Source organism: Marmota monax, unplaced genomic scaffold (genome assembly GCF_021218885.2).
Source record: "Marmota monax isolate L192 unplaced genomic scaffold, Marmota_monax_Labrador192_F-V1.1 WCK01_AAM20220418_F8-fsc00052, whole genome shotgun sequence".
Lineage (NCBI taxonomy): Eukaryota > Metazoa > Chordata > Mammalia > Rodentia > Sciuridae > Marmota > Marmota monax.
Genome location: NW_026693473.1, coordinates 10,229,466 through 10,243,832, shown reverse-complemented (window position 1 = coordinate 10,243,832; position 14,367 = coordinate 10,229,466). Strand labels below are relative to the sequence as shown.

Below are 14,367 nucleotides of genomic sequence, written 5' to 3'. Positions count from 1 at the left end.
TTTTGGATAGCCTCTAGATATAATATGATTTTACAGAAAATGTAGGGAACAGAGGAATCATAACCGTATACAAACCATAAGGGTGTGTTCAGCAAAATCCATACACTTTATTCAAAAAAACAACAACAAACAAACCAAAAAATGCAATTAAAGAGAGGAGGAAACCTATATGCTAAAATAATCTTAAGAAACCTAACACTCAACTATTTTGTGGAACTCTTATTTGAATTCCAATTGAAATAAGCAATCTAATTTAAAAGGTAGAAAATAACCTGGGAAATATGAACATTGAATAGTCATGATATTAGGGAATTGTTGAAAAACTGCTAAAGATTTGACATGACCTAAAGGTTTTGTTTTATAGAGGAATGATGGGAGGAAGCAAGGAAGCAAGATTGGCTGTAATTTGGGAATTTATGAAGCTAGGTAATAAATTCATATCCTTATTACTGTTATCATATCCTTTTTACTCTTACATGTACTGACATATTCTACAATAGAAAGGATATAAGAAAAGAAAAGGAAACACAGTTGAGCCTGGGAGACAGTGAAAAGATGGTTCCCTAATGAAAGATTCCATCCAACTGGGGAAAGTGACTTACCTCTCTGCCTCTGTTTTCTCATCTGTAAAATCAGGACTGGAAAACAGTACATTACTCATGGCAAAGATGTGAACAGTGAGTGATTACATATATGTAAAACACACACACACACCAGGACACAGGGAAGTACTAGATAGCATTTGCTCTTACTATAGTAAGAGCAGCCTGAAATATACTACACTATATAGTCAAATCTCAGCAGAACCCTCAGATCACAAAATACCTTAACAGACATCACCTCATTTGAAATTCACAGTAGCTCTTGGTAATAAACATTTTTTTTATTCCCCTTGGGCAGATGGGAAAACTAAAGCACAATCCACAGAGACACAGCTAGTGAGAGGCCAAACCTATACTAGGGTCACATTTTATGACCCCATCCCAAGTCCTCTCCAATGCACCATGGCCAACCTTGGGGGACAAACAGGAGGCTAAAATTAGATCCTTGAATTTGTGTGATCAAAAACTTGGTATTCTTTGACCCTTGTGCCCAACACCTCCTCCAGGGCAGTGTGCCAACATGTCTCCTATGGAGCTAGTGGGTGTCTCAGGGTGGGCAGGAGGATGGCACTGGATGTAGGCAGCCCATTTTTCTAGAGTTTGGCCCCCATCAGGACTCCCACCTGTGGTCAGGTAGCTAAATACTGGGTGAGCCCAAGTCGGCGGGGTTGCGGAAGTTGGAGGAAAAAACAGACAGAGCCACCCAAGACTGTACCCCAGGAAGAAGGCCTTCTCCAGTTCTCAGGTTTCCAAAATGCAAGGCCAGATTATAAAACCAGCTTTACTGAAAGGGATCAGTAGTAGGGCTACATTCAGGTGGGTCTAGCTGGTGATTTCTGTCCCCAGAACAACCCTGGGAAATCTGGGCTCTTTAAATATAAGTTCATAATAATAAAGAAGCCAACAATATATGAAATGTTACCCATGGTGCTAAGCATAATGGACAGTTTTCTCATTCAGATATGCCTCATTCATGGTATACTGTGAAGTAGGGTTAGAAAATAAGTCATGTCAGTGGCCATATCAATGCTTATAGCAGCTCAACTAATAATAGCCAAGCTATGAAACCAACCTAGGTGTCTTTCAACACATGAATGGATAAATAAAATGTATATGTACACAATGGAATATTACTCAGCAATAAAGGACAATGAAATTATGGCATTTGCTGGTAAATGGGTGGAACTTGAGACTAATATGCTAAGTAAAATAATTCAGTCCCCAAAAAACAAAGGTAGAATGTTCTTTCTGATATGTGGATGCTAACCTATAACACGGGAGGGTAGGGAAGGGAAGTATAGAAGTTCACTGGATTAGACAAAGGGAAATGAAAGGAAGGGAGGAGGGAAAGGAATAGGAAGGACAGTAGACTGAATGAGACATAACTTTCCTATGCTCATATATGAATGCACGACCAGTGTAACTGCACATCATCATCGACCACAAGAATGGGATCAAAATTGTGGCTCAGTGGTAGAGAGCTTGCCTGGCATGTGGGACGCCCTGGGTTTAATCCTAAATAAAGAAATCAACTAACTAAATAAATAGAACCAAAAGTTTCATTGACAACTAAATAAAGTAAAATAAATTGCAATGGATTGCACCCCATGTATGTATAATATCTCAAAATATATCCTACTGTATGTATGTCTAAAAATAACAAATAAAAAAAAGAAGAAGAAGTAGTCATGGAAGCCTCCCTCCACTATCTCCATCACTAATCCTGCCCTCCAGAGGCAGTCACCATTGACAACCCTTGTGTGTTCTTCCTGACATTTGTCTATATTTAATCAACAGTACAGCACGCCCACTTGTGTGTGTGTGTGTGTGTGTGTGTACAAATACACCTAGTTTGTTTTTATGAAAATAGGATTGTGCCTTATTCAGCAACTTGTTTTTTTCATGTGTTCATCTTCTCCCAACCCCATCCATACAATATGTGAGACACAATAAGGAAATCTGGAATCAGCAAAAGGATTAGTGGGTGTCTGCAAGAAGAGCTATGTGTTGTTCCAAGCCCTTTCTTCCGGGCTGATTTCCGCTCTGAGCTAGTTCTACAGCTCTGTAAGTTTTGGGGAACAGAAGACAGAATGGCTCTTGGCTGGGGACAGGAAACAAGTTCTGTCAACCCTTCTACCACATGCAAAAGCCAGTTCACTGTGGCTTTCTGAAAATCAAAATTCCTGATCCATAAATATGCCTGTCCTTTGCATTCTCTTTTGAATCAGTTGTAACATCTTTGGTTCATTTATTAATAAAAATAATGTGTGTTCTTTTTGTTATCTATTCAGAGTCATGATTTTACCTTTTTTAAAAAAAACAATCATCTTTTCACAATAGAGACTACTTTTTCTAGTATATAGATGGAGAAATGCAGACTTCAAAAGATTAGTGATTAGCAATTATCAAATTGCCCATGGAGACAGGAGTGGTGGATTCTAGTGTGGCCTGTCTGCCTTTAAAGTTACCATGCAATCTTCCCTGTGTCATTTCAAAGGTACAGGTACTAGCCACCTGCCAGCTACTAGCCTAGGCATTTTAGTCTCTTGTCACCTATGAAGCGTTGGTGTCCCCACATTACAGAAAAGGAAGCTGTGTGCAGAGAGCTGAGGTAATGGGAGGTAATGGGCCCAGGGCACACTAGAAGTGGGATGCAGCCAGGCGTGGTGGTGCATGGCTGTAATCCCATTGGCTTGGGGAGCTGAGGCAGGCAGATCACAAGTTCAAAGCCAGGCTCAGCAAAAACAAGGCACTAAGCAACTCAGGGAGACCCTGTCTCTAAATAAAATACAAAATAGGGCTGGGGATGTGGCTCAGGGTCGAGTGCCCCTGAGTTCAATCCCTGGTACCAAAATAAATAAATAAATAAACAAGAAGTGGGATGCAAAGCCTGGTGGCCCTGCCCCAAAGCTGCAGCTCTCAATTGCTATTGGTGCTATTGCTTATCCCTCAAGGCTCGCTCTTGTCCTCCATCTAGCTTTTGGTAAGCCACCCCAGTTTATCATTTGGATGATTCTTGGGAGGATAGCATTGCCAAGAAATTTAAGTCTTGACAGGAGTCCAAAGCTGTCTACTCATTTCCCAGAGCCACCATAGCAATGTGCAGACATGGAGCACAGAAATTCATCCTCTCTGTTTTGGAGGCTACAAGACCAAAATCAAGGTGCCAGCAGGGTCACACTCTCTGTCTGACCACTCCAGGGCAGGGTCCGTCTTTGTCTCATCCAGCTTCTGATGTTTGTAGGCCATCTCTGGCATTCTGTGGCTGACGGAAGCATCACTCCTACCCTCTGTCTTCACAGGGTGTTCTGGCTGTGTCACCGTGTATCTTCATAAGGCCTCCCCACTCTGCCTGTCCCTTTCTGTGTGCTCAAATTTCCCCTTTTATTAGGACACCAGTGACATTGAATTGGAGCTCACCTAACGACCTCATCTTAGCTTGGTTAAATCTACAAAGGACCCTATTTCCAAACAAGATCCGTTCTAAGATTCTGGGGGTTAGAACTTAAAAGTGCCTTTTTTGAGGGGGTAGGAAGGGCACGCAATTCACCCCACAACTGAAGACATGGGAGCTCAACCCCTCCCAAAGCCTGTTCCGCCGGAAGCTCTGGAGCAAAGGCTCGGTCGTGTGATGCAGGAGCCTGATCTCTGATAGTGCTCACAGAAGTCACTGGCATGCTGCCATCCTAAAAAGAGCTGCAGCCAAGAGACCTGCGGCCTTGAGTTGGTATTTCCCAAACCAATTTGAACTCCAGAGTTGTGGGGGTATTTTGGGTAGTGGGTTTTTGGGAGGGGCAGGTACTGGGGATTGAACTTAAGGGACACTCAACCCCCAAGCCACATCTCCAGCCCTATTTTGTATTTTATTTAGAGACAGAGTCTCACTGAGTTGCTTAGCGCCTCGCTGTTGTTGAGGCTGGCTTTGAACCCTCAGTCCTCCTGTCTCAGCCTCCCAAGTCCCTGGGATTACAGGCGTGCACCACTGCACCCAGCTTGGTAGTGGTTTTTATAGTGTTCTCTGAAACACACTTGGGACAATTCACAAGATCAGAGCCTGACCTTGAAACCAGAAAGGCTGAGATTTGCACTGACCCTGATATTTACTGAATATGTGATCTTGGGCAATAACTGTCCTGAGTGTCATTATACAGTCATCTGTATAAGGAGAGTGAAAATTCCTAATTACTTAGGGTGAGTTCACTGCTATAACATCACCACAAAAGTTGAATAGCTTGGGAACAATAGAATATAAATTCATTTCTTGCTCAGGATGAGGCAGGGGACATGCTATCTGGGCAGTCTCTCCATACAGGCATCCAGAAAGCCAGGATGATGGATGTTCTGCCATTTTAATTGGGTGGTTTCCAAGGGTAGGTGGGGTTGCCCTTGTTCCATCCAAGGGGACAGAGCTCTGGGAATGTTTGCTGGGTGGTTTCCAGGGGCCAGGCTCCACACAGAACAGCTCACTCCTACTCACATTCCACGGGCCAGGACCCCAATCCTAGTGCTGGAACTCACTAAGGGCGTTGGAAGATGTGACAGAGCAGCCATTTCTCAGTGGGATACACTCTAAAGAGGGGGAAAGCACACCTGTAGTAGACATCTAGGCTTTTCTGTCATATGCACCTTCAAGGGTGCTCTGAGGATTAAAGGAGGGTTTTGACGAATGTGGAATCCTTAACATGACACATGATTAAATAACTAAATAAATGGCAACAGGAGAAATAAGAGACGGGCCCTGTGGCACACAGAAATGTAGACTCCCTTCCGTCCTTTTCTTCCTACGGTGTCCTGGTGGCTGGCCCAAATCTGCCACGTGGTAGGGAAAGAGGAGTAAAGTCCCCAGGGTACCATTCCACCCCAAGCTGCTTCTCCCCCTGCTTCCTTTGCAGCCAGATGGAGGAGGGTGCTGCTCCCAGGTCTTGACAGCCCTATAGCTTCCCAGGCGGTGGCCCCCAGGCTGCAAACCCCACCTTCCTGCAGTTGCTAAGCTGGCTGAGAGGCAGCATGCCAGGCTCCCACAGCAGCCCCTGGAGCACACATCAGTTGCACACACTTAGCATGCTGGGGGAAGGGAAGAGAAGCATACCCACCGTCTCCCTGCAAGACCCAGGCATGGTGCAAACCCCAGCTACTAAGTCACAGGGCACAGGTGAGAACCACCTCCAACCTTCCCAGGCTCTGGAGCCTGCAAGGAACCAGAAGAAATCAGTAGGGCAATCCCCTGCCTTCAAATGCATGCATTCTTTCCATGTCCACATTAATCATTGAAACAACTCTATCTCCAATCACATCCCTAAGCCCTAAACACATGAACAAGTTCCAACAAATGTGTCCAGGAGTCCTTCCCCCCCCCCTTTTTTTTCTTTTTCCCCCCTCGCTTCTTTCTAGGCATGAAAATGAGTTTCTCTGAGCTGCCATCAATGTGTACATACAACTCTGCTTTACCCTCTTCTCTCTCAGCTTTGTATACACTTTCCCATGGAGTCGGGTCTTTCAGGCATTGAGTGTGTCGCAGGACGACAAAATATATGGAAGACATATTTTGTTTTAGAATCACTGCGCCCAGAACATCTGGATAATGCTCAGACAACTAGAGGGATTCTTGCTGATGCTGCAAATCTCCAAATACAAGTCCCCTTGCAGAGAAAAGATACCGTATTTTGCATCTCTATATATTTACATGGGTTTTCTCAAGCACCGTGGACTGCAGAGTGTGACAGTTAAGTGATTTCTCCCCTGGAAGTGGCATGACCTGCAGTAGTAACTGTTGGCCGAGCTACGAGTGCAGCCCAAATTATTTAGTGCTTTTGATTCCTGCACTGTTCCCTGCATAAATTAAAATGTGACATTATTACACCCTCCAACAGCCCACCAGCGACCTTTAGCATTCTCCCCCCTGCTCAGCCGTTATTCAGCATAATTTGACCGGTTTGAGGCAAGTTGAGAGAGTGGAAAGGGATGGGTGGGGGCAGAAGGAGGCAGAGTCCAAATTAGAAACAGATCTAAAGAGCATGTGCAGGGAATTAGGCAGCGCGCCAGGAGCGCTCGCTGGCAGCATGCGTAACCCCTCTTTAGGGACTGTCAGCTCCTCCTAGGTTTCCACAGCGGATGTTTCCCGGCCAGAGCGCAGCTGGGTTTCAGTTGTCAAAGCCACAGCCAAGACATCTGAGAAGGGAGCAGAGTGCCGGTTTGCACACATGCATGCACGCCAAGGCCATATGCACACATGCTTGACCCCAGGACTTTCCTAACACACTTCCACACGTCCATGCTTACAAAGGCACCTGCCCAGCAGCCCAAGCAACCACCAACGCATGGGGTATAGACAGACACAGGTGCATGCAGAACAAATTGAGAGAGACACGTTTACGCATGCGCACACCCAGACTCAGGCTGTGCCTGCCAATGCTTTCTAAGAGAATTCTGGAGCTGGTTTCTCCATCCATGCTCCCCTGACCCCACCACAAGACTGGCTGTGTGACCTTGGGTTAGCCCTCCCATCTCTCTGAACTTCTGTGTTCTTAACTGTAAGCTATAAATCATGACAGCCCCGATGGCCAAAATGATATAATAAAATGAATGTCAGGAAACTATGCAGCCTTCTTTATGTGAGAAATGACAAGAAGGATGCGTGGGGACAGTGGTGAAGATAAGGGTGGTTCATATCCTTTCAGGAGGAGACATAAAGAACATGGCTGACTTGATTCCTACCTTGATAAAAGGGTGAAATATACACACAAGGGTGAGCAGGGCAGAGAAGAAGCAAGACGCCCTTCCCAGCACCTCTGTGGCCAGGAAGAGCACTTGCAGACACCCCCAGTGTGCTCTCTGCTGCCTGGGAGGCCTGGGGTTGCCAAACAGGGTACTGAGGTCAAAGCTCTGCTCTGCCAGCTCCCTCCTTCCCTACACCCTTGTTCCCCACTGTTCCTGCTCAGTCCTCCTCATCTTCTCCTTCACCCACACTCTTGGGAGGAACATCCTCGTCTCTTCTCTCCCTCACCTTCAGGGCTTCCCTCCAACCATCCTCATCCCCAGAGCCACACCACTCCTTGCATTAACCTCAGATCAACCAAGCTCAACCTGGCTGACCTTTGCCTGGACCAGAATACACACAAGCTCTTGTTCTGGGTGCTGTGAGGACAGGAACAGGGTCAGGAATGGATTGGATATTGACCCTGCCCCAAGAGAGCTGTGGGATTCATGAAGGAATCAGCATGGAGCACCAAAGGAGGCCCAGTCAGGACATGCCAGAGAGGGCATGAGCATTGGATAGACCCTAGAAGGTCAAGGGCCAGAAAACCATGTCCTACAGCACAGATCAGGACACGCTGACCCAAGTGGCCTGGTGTGGGAAAGAACAGAATGGGTGATACCAGCCTCAGACAAATTGCCAAGTGGAGCTGGTCCTGAGGCCCAAGGACAGCAGAGGACCTCAGAGTGCCAGGACCAGAATACATATGGATAGTGGGCAGCAGGCACCAGGGGAGATATGTGAGGGCGGGAGGGAGTTAGGAACAGACTCCAGAGTTTCTAGATCTTCATTTGGGCAACAATGACTTGAAGAGCTCCTACTTTGTGCTAAACACTGGGAATGCAGTGATTAATTTGACACAGATTCTGCTTCCTGGAACTTATCATGAGAAGACAACTGATATACAAACAGGCAATAGCAATGTCAGCAGCTGTGTGCTCTCTAGGAAAGGGACTGAGGGTACAGAGAAGCCACTTAACTCAGATAGGAGGAGAAGAGGAGGCTCCGGAAGATGGATCCTGGGCTCAGGATATACAGAGCTGCAAGGATGGTTTAGGATGGTCGCCAGGAGAAGGGTAAGGTTGGGGGAAGGGGAGAGACAAGGCTCAGGAGGTAAGCAAGAGCTAGGCAAGGTCCCCGTGGCTCACTCGTGCTCTCTCATGGTCATCTGTTCGGCAGCTGTCGTGAAAACCATTTGATAGGTGCCACTCTGGGTGCTGAGACTGCAGTGGGGAGCAGAGCAAAGCAGACGCATGTGGGAACCTGGGAACCGAGAGAAACCAACAGATTTGAGGGTGCATAGTTCACTTTAATTGGACAGGGCAGAGAGGGGGCAGGAATGTAAGATGGACTTCAGGTTTCTAGCTGGAGGTCTAGATGGAGGAGGCATGCTTCCCTGAGAGGGAAATACAGAAACAGAAGCATGGTGGTGGTCGGGGACAATATGTCTGTGCTGCTCTTGCTTGTTTGCAGGGTCAAAGAGGCAGGAGCAAGGTGGGGAGCTGGTGGCCATCAAGACTGGAGCAAAGCCCCAGCACAAGACACAGGGAACAGTTTCAAGAAGGTGGCAGATTAGTCTGCTGCTTGGGCCCCAACCTAGAAGAATAGGGTTCAGGATTGAGAGCTAGCTCTAAATGAGGACTAAAGTACTAAAGGCAAATATTCAGTTAATTCCAGGTGCTACAGAAACCTGATTGTGGTAGCAAAACAAAGGCCAGCCCTTCTTGCCAGTGGCCTCATCAGGCCTGGCTGTAGAAGTCCCCTGCCTGAAGCTTGCACCAATGAAAGGAGCTGTGGAAAGAGCCACCTGTACCACACAGTGGTCTTCTATGTGTTAGATTTGTTCCCTGACTGGATCCCTCACAGCACTTAGAACAGAGCTGGTCAGATAATTAGTGCCCAACACATATTCTTCTAGGAGCATGTAGACTTTCAGCCAAGTGTGGAAGGTTCTAGTGATGAGTGCAGTGTGTGGCCTGAGTGGCCCCATTAAGTTCTCTTGAATTGAATTGGAGCTGCTGACCTCCTTTGACTGCATTAGGAGAGTCCCATTTATAACAGTTCCTTTTAGCTGCAGTTTTTTGGGGTTTTTTTTGCCATGGTTTGATAACCCCAGTCAATGACAATCCAAAAACATGGGAAATTCCAGAAATAAATAATTCATAAGTTTTAAATCTCATGCCATTTTGAGCAGTATGCTGAAATCTTACGCTCTTGCACCCAAAAGGTGAATCATCCATTTATCCAGTTGTTTCCACACTATATACACTACCTACCTATTAGACACTTAGTGGCCATCTTGGTTATCAGATTGACTCTCACAGCATTATAGTCCTATGTTTAAGTAACCCTTATATGATTAATTAATAATGGCCCCAAAGCACAAGCCTAATGATGCTGGAAATTGGGACATTCCAAAGGGAATCTGTAAAGTCTTCTCTTAAATATCATCACACACCATCACAAGAGGTGGCTACAGAATAATAAGATATTTTGAGAAAGAGCCACATTCACATAACTTGTATTACAGTACATTGCTATAATTGTTCTATTATTATTAATTATTTTGCACTGTAGCAAACTTATAAATTAAACTTCATTATACATATGTATGTAAGAGAAAAATAACACATATAAGGTTTAGTACTATCTATCCTCAGTTTCAGGAATCTACTGGGGACCTTGGAACATATTCCCTGCAGATGAAGGGAGATTACTGTGCTTAATAGTCCCACACATGCACCAAAAAAAAAAAAAAATGCAGCTTTTAGTTCTGACCTTTGCTCTTCTAGAGCTTAGGGCAGAGACTTCAGCTTATACTCTGAAACCCCAGGTGTTTACCCTACAACTAGATTCCCTAAAACACTGCCTTTGTGACGAAGTCCAGGCTGACTGCTTAAAACTGATATGCAGACATCACAAGTTGGGCTGAAATTTAGGGTTTGGAATAAATGAGAGCAGTCAGCAATCAAAGATGGGAAGAAAGCTCATCTTCCTTAGAAAGGGCCTCATATGAATAGGCAAGTTTCAAAAGTCTATAACTTTAATCAATTAATAATGTGGAAGGCAAACCTAGAATGACTGGATCCTAATGTTTTCCTGCTAAAAAGCAGCTGGAGCCAAGTGCAGTGGTGACCATCTATAATCCTAGCAACTCTGGAGACAGAGGCAGGAGGATCACAAGTTCAAGGTCAGCCTGGGCAATTTAGACCCTGTCTCAGAATAAAAATAAAAAGGGCTGGAGATATTGCTCAGTGGTAAAGCACCCTTGAGTTTGATATCAGTTACAAAAAAAAAAAAAGCAGTTGGAAACTTAAAACAGGGAAGAGAAGAGCTTACCCAATGGGACAGAGGGGTCACAGTGGCTAGCTGCAGGGTTCAGAAGTACAGACCCCTTCCTGCAATTGTGGCACATAACCCATACAATTGCCTGATGAGCTACCACCCCTGCAATTCACCAAAGGGGCATCAGGGACAATATCTTTCCTGCAACCCCAAAGCCATCTTTATGTGACAGGGCTATGTTAGGCCAATCCCTTAGGGTTGGAGATGAAAGTGACCACTCAAGATCTCCAGTTCAGAGATAAGAACCCTGGTGTCTGCCTCGGGTTTTGATACTGTTCCCCGTTTGTGCTGTGAACAGGAACTCGGAGTAAACTCAACTTCATCTGCCTGTGTTTCTCTTCAAATAGAAAATTCATTGCTTCTTCTCATCAACTTTTCTACTCTCCAAAAAGCAGATTTATCCAGAGTAAATGGTTGAAATGCATTTCATGTATATGAAACAAGTATTAGAGAAATGCCAATGATGTGGATTCAATAGGTTAGGTATATCCCACTTGCAGGTTATGGCTAGCAAATATGACTCAAATTAATTTTGAGGTGAAATCAATTTTGTAACATATCTTCTATTGAATGCAGCACAGATTATGTATTCACTTTTAAAAATATTTTAGGAAAAATAACCTTTTACTATCAAATACTTGGAATTAGAAATAGATTTGCATTAAAATAGCAAACAATATTTTTACTAAGAAACAATAAAGTAAGCCAGGCACATGGTTCACACTTGTAATCCCAGTGACTCAGGAGGCTAAGGCAGGAGGATTTTGAGTTCAAAGCCAGCCTCAGCAACTTAGCATGACCCTAAACAGCTCATCAAGACTTTACTTCTAAATAAAATATTTAAAAGGGCTGGAGATGTGGCTCAGTGGTTAAGCACCCCTGGGTTCAATCCCTGATACCACTGAAAATAAATAAATAAATAAAGTAAATGGGGAAAGTATTAAAAGGATAAATCACACACACACACACACACACACACACAAATATTTCCTTATCTCCTTCCAGATGCTGGGTGTGGGACAGCTCCATTGGAACCTGAGGTGACCTGAGGTTGTCACAGAGATATAAATTATGAGGAAACCAGAACAACCCAGAAGTGGATTCTGAAAGCAGCTGATCCTGCACTTGTGTGAGGAGGCAGGACTTGTATGAGGTGCCTGAGGGACAGTGGTTGTTGGCCACCGGGATGGGAGTGGGTCCGGCAGACTTCCTGGCTTCTGGTCAGACAGACTGCCTTCCTGAATTACTAGGTCTAGGAAGTGGTGGTGACAGGGCGGGGGAGAGGGTGGGGAAGTTCCACGTGTCTCATAAACCCCCACACAGCCCTCATACTAGCTGCCGCCTCCCTTCCCCTTTCACAGACCAGTTACCTAATCTGCAAAGAGCCTTGATGGTATCAGGATCCCTAACGGCTCTGAACTCCGGCAGGTCTATAATTCAGATAGGAGAGCGGTTAGGGAAAGACAGGAAAACCCCAGCCCCGACCCGCAGCTCACACGATGTGACACACACAGCACATGAGTGCTGGCCGCAGGCACTGAACAGCAGCTGGTCTGCGTGGAGCACTTGGTCTCAGCTGGGCAAGGAGTTGTGTCTTTCTGTGCATTGTCATATTTCATGGCCATGGGGGCAGCACCTGTGAGAGGACGAAGCTTAGATAGGCTAAATCATTTGCCAAGCAATGGCACAGGATGTCCAACCCATAACCCCCAGATCCCCATTTCACCCCATTGGACGCTGGGCTATTTCTGGAGGTTTAAGGCTGGACAAACCTGACTCTTTTTCTTTCTCCCACACACTCCATACACTGGTAGCACTGAGAGAAACACTCCCAGCCATGCTTCAGCTTCAAGCAGGATGATGGGTCTCACTGGTGAGTTTAGGAAAGGAGCTTCCACCTGTGCGGTCAGCCCTTCCACTCCATGAGACAAGAGGTGCCTTCTGACCAGGGATGTGTGTGTGTGTGTGTGTGTGGGGGGGGTTCTGCACCTGTCAATCTGTACCAGGCAAGCAAGGGTCTCTGCTCTAAGGACAAGAATCAGCAAGCCTGCTTGACCACACACCTAACATGTTTTTCTCCAGTTGAGCAGTAAAGGTGATACTGCCTCTCAGTTTTAGAAAGAGGAAAATATTGTTATATTTTTTAATCCCATAGATACCCACCAATATGTACACCCAGGGCAGCCTTGAAGGGAGCCTTGAAGGCAGAAAGTTTGCTGCCCCCCACTTATACAGGGTCAACTGTGTAAGAATGGAACTTCTTAGATCCAGAAGAGAACTTATGCAGTACAACAAAACTAGAACATGAGCCTTCGAGTTTTTTAAATCCTCTAGAAGCCACATTAAAAAGGAAAAAAGAAATAGGTAACATTAATCATAATAATCCATTTTATTTATACAATATGTCAAAAAGATTATAATTTCGGTATGTACCCAAACATCACCTGGGGCTAGTGGCTACAGTAGTCAACAGCACAGCCTTAGATGCTCACCATCTGTGAGCTGTGCCTGTAGGAACCTGCTCCCCTTGACCATTTCTCCATGCGAAGACTTCCAGGACTATAAAGGTCTCCACTCCATTAACTTGGGGGCATCTCTGTTCTGTAGAAACATAGTTTTAGCACCTTTTTCACTCCTGGGACTAAAATATGCGATAAGAACAATTTTAGAGGAGGAAAAATTTATTTGAGGGCTCATGATTTCGGAGGTCTCAATCCATAGACAGCAGACTCCATTCCTTGGGGCTGGAGGTGAGGCTGAACATCATGGCGGAAGAGTGTGATGGAGGGAAGTGACTCACATGATGATCAGAAAGCAGAGAGAGACTCCATTAGCCAGATAGAAAATATATACCCCAAAGTCATGCCCCCAGGGACTCACCTCCACCAGCCATACCTTAACTGCCTTTGTTACCACTCAGTGAATCCCATCAGGGATTAATTCACTGATAGGGTTAAGGCTCTCATAACCCCATCATTTTTCCTCTGAGCCTTCTTGCATTGTCTCACACATGAGCTTTTGGGGGCCACCTCACATCCAAACCCTAACAGAACATCTCATCCTCCACTGGACTCTAGTCCCCGCCCCAACTTGTTCCTGTCTGCTAAGACTCAGTCAAAAGGGGATGCATTCCCCTAGAAAAATCCCCCTCGCTTGCCTTTCCTGGCTGCTGCCTGCCTGACTCACTGCCCAACACGGGTATTGTTTGTGGGGGACAAAGCTTTGTTTTTTCCCTCACTCAAGAACACTATATTTAGAACTGTGGAGGACACCTGTTGTTTTTTGACCATGCAGCATCTAAACAGTCTATTTTAGAAGAATCCAAAATAGGTGGGAGCGCAGCCCGCCTCTTGTCACGTAGGCTGTTCAGGAGGTGGCATTCCCTCACCACACTCAGCTAATCGCAAGCTCGTGCCTGAAAGCTGGAAGCCATCAGGAAAGCACAAAGACAGGGAGACAGCGGCACTTACATAGGGTGGTGGTGGCAGAGGCAAGGGTCCAGGGGGGGCAGCAAGCCTCCTGGGGTAGTGGCACCATGCAGGCAGACCGGCTCCTGTAGTCTGAGATTAAGGCCCTGATAGGTAAGAGAATACTGGCCACACACCCTGAAAGAGGCTCTGCACAAGTCATCTTCCCTCCCTGGGCCTCTGCTGGAGCGAATGGCCT

At 45.7% G+C, this 14,367-nt stretch overlaps 1 long non-coding RNA gene across 1 annotated transcript in view; it reads right to left on the bottom strand.

The window, feature by feature from the left end:
• Window positions 1-14,367, bottom strand: part of LOC124101694 (uncharacterized) — a 122,242-nt gene that overhangs the window by 49,002 nt on the left and 58,873 nt on the right. The gene's annotated exons all lie outside the window — the stretch shown is intronic.